A 3103-nucleotide genomic window follows, 5' to 3' on the forward strand; every position below is an offset into this window, starting at 1 on the left:
GTGGTTGTAAGGTTTGTGGTTTTGTGGTTGGGTTTGTTGGTTTCCCCACCCAAAGTTTGGGTGGTTTCTCCAGCCTGGGTTGTAAGTGTTGGAATGTGGATCATATGATTGCCTTTGTTGGTTTCCCACATAGTTAGCCTCATCCCAATCACCTCCTTCAATGCCTACTTCCTCTTGATCTTGTGTGTGTATTGCAGCCACTTGCTTTGTTTCTATTTGCCTGGTAAGCTCTGCTAGTTGCTTGGCAAACACCTTGTTTTGGGCTAGAATTGTATCAACATGGTTCAGCTCCATGACTCCCTTAGTGTTGTGCCTTTCTGATGCATAGTAGTACTCATTCTCAGCCACTGTCTCGATCACTTCAATGGCTTCTTCCACAGTCTTTTTCCTGTTCAATGAACCTCCTGATGAATGGTCTACAGCCTTCCTTGATTCATAAGAGAGCCCATCATAGAAGATGTGCAGTTGCACCCAATCATGGAACATGTTTGGTGGGCATTTCCTTGTCAAGTCCTTGAATCTCTCCCATGCCTCGTAGAGAGTTTCACCATCTTGTTGTCTAAAAGTCTGAACCTCAGATCGAAGCCTATTGACCTTTTGTGGAGGGTAGAAACGTGCCAGAAACTTGCTTTCCACCTCATCCCATGTTGTTAGACTCCCCCTTGGGAATGATTCCAGCCACTTAGCTGCTTTGTCCCTAAGTGAAAATGGGAACAAAAGCAGTTTATAGGCATCTTCCTGGACTCCATTGGACTTCACAGTGTCACAAATTCTCAGGAATTTTGTGAGATGTTGGTTTGGGTCTTCATTAGCACTTCCTCCAAAGGAACAATGATTTTCCACAAGTGATATTAGCTATGGCTTGAGCTCAAAATTGTTGGCCTGAATGGGTGGTTTCTGGATGCTACTACCACAATTCCCAGAGGTTGGGTTTATGTATGAACTAAGAACCCTCCTCTCAGGGATGGCATCGTTTCCATCAGCTCTCTCATGGTTGTGAGCTTCTCTATCCATGTTGAGATCTAAAGCTTCCTCAAAATTGTCCTCAGATTCTCCTTCAGATTCCTCTTCTCCTACTACTCTCTTCCCTCTTGCTTCCCTTCTAAGTCTATGAAGGGTCCTCTCTGGTTCGGTATATGGAGGAGTTGATGTCTCTCCTCTCCTACCTGTCATACAAGAACACAGCTCAAACACAACAAGTGAAATACTCTTGGTTAATGGAAGAGTATGGTTAGCTCAATTGAGGAATTAATTCAAACAGTTAGTGAGTCAGTGAGTTAGTTGCATGAATTTAAAGGCATAAAGAAGGAAAGCATGTAACCAAGTGCAGAAATTAAAATTCAACAGTATCTTGAACAGAATTAACAAAGCAAGATAAAATTGCTCAATCTAGTTAGCTTCCAATTTGAGAATTGTCAATCGAAAACCAATCCCCGGCAACGGCGCCATAAACTTGATGCACATAAACTAGTTATGCTACGATTTAGGAAATTGCACGATCGGCAAAATTCCTTCCGGCAAGTGCACCGGTTATCGTCAAGTAAAAACTCACAATAGAGTGAGGTCGAATCCCACAAGGATTGGTTGAGTGAGCAATTCGGATTAGAAGTGTGTTCTAGTTGAGCGGAATCAAGATTGAGATGAGTATTGCGGAATGTAAAAGTGGCGGGAAAAGTAAATGACAAGAAATTGAAATGGCGGAATCTTAAATTGCATAAATTAAAGAGCAGAAACTAAATTGCTGAAATTAAAAGGGAATGGGGGTGATTGCATGAATTGAGTAGCAGAACGTAAAGAGAAAGTGGAAATCAGAATTGGGGAATTCATTGGGTTATAGGAGATATTGAGATCTCCGAATCAAAACATGTTTATCTCTTCCTCAACCAATGCGTTCATTGAATTTTGCTTGGCAATCTTATATGATTGGATCCCAATTCCTTGGCTCACCAATGCTCTCTAAAAACAAACAAATTCCCAATCCCTTGGTTTAAATGTTCATAAGAAGAGATGATGCTTGATCACTGATTATACCACACAATTTCATGAACCACAATTTGGTAGGATTACATGTCACAATATCCATCCAAACCCCAATCCAATCCACTGTGAGAAAGCTTCTCTAGTATGAATCCTCCATTCCTTTCCCAAGGCTCCGAAGGATTCCAAGTATGAGTAGTTTCTTTCCCAAGACAACTACTCAATGGAATTAGATCGAGAAGCTTTCTAACAAAATTCAAGAGAAAAGATTGAAGAAGAAGATAAACTATTATTGATTCATTGAATTACAATAGAGCTCCCTAACCCAATGAAAGGGGGTTTAGTGAATCATAGCTCTGAATTCAATTACAAAGAAAAGGAAAACTAGCTAAAAGTGAAAGTAAAAAGTCCTCTCTAACTTAACTTCTATCCTATTTATACACTTTCTATATTGAGCTTCAGTTGTGCTTCTTGGGCTTTGAGGCCTCTCCTTGCTTTCCTTTTGCCTTGGGTTTATGATCCATAACCTTGATGAGGTTGTTGATCCAAATCCTGTAACATTTATTGAGCCAACTTAGTGATAATCAAATAATGACACATGACTCAATAAATTGAGATTTCAAACTCATCAATCCTTCAGGCCCAATCCCATAAACCATGATATTCAATTGGGTTTCATACCAAAGTAAGTTTAAGTTAATATTTGTGCTCAAAGACTAACTTAAATCACAATATTTTTGGCCCAAAAACCTTTTCCAAGAGTGGCGTTTAAGTTGTAGTTTAAGCTTAAACTGCAGCTTAAACGCCAGACACTTCCAGTGAGGCCTTTTGTAGAAGCACGTTTAAGCTTCAGTTAAGGTTAAACTGAAGCTTAAACGTGGAAATGGAAGAAGGTAGCCCTGGAGAGTCATGTAGTCGAACACGTTTAAGCTTCAGTTTAAGGTTAAACTGAAGCTTAAACGTGGAGATAGGAAAGGCAGCCCTGGAGGTCGAACACGTTTAACCTCAGTTTGAGGTCAAACTGGAGGTTAAACGTGGAAGCTTAGAATGGTGGCCCTGGAGGTGTCGAACACGTTTAACCTCCAGTTTGAGGTCAAACTGGAGGTTAAACGTGGAAATGGAGAGA

At 40.5% G+C, this 3103-nt stretch overlaps 1 non-coding gene across 1 annotated transcript; it reads left to right on the plus strand.

The window, feature by feature from the left end:
- The first annotated feature begins 484 nt into the window (after window positions 1-484).
- On the plus strand, window positions 485-588 carry LOC148544412 (small nucleolar RNA R71). Its single transcript, XR_015901722.1, has one exon. It is a non-coding gene; the product is annotated as a small nucleolar RNA R71 (small nucleolar RNA).
- Window positions 589-3103: the final 2515 nt, after the last annotated feature.

The sequence above is a fragment of the Arachis ipaensis genome, chromosome B9, assembly GCF_059453495.1.
Source record: "Arachis ipaensis isolate K30076 ecotype BB chromosome B9, ASM5945349v1, whole genome shotgun sequence".
NCBI classification, from domain to species: Eukaryota; Viridiplantae; Streptophyta; class Magnoliopsida; order Fabales; family Fabaceae; genus Arachis; species Arachis ipaensis.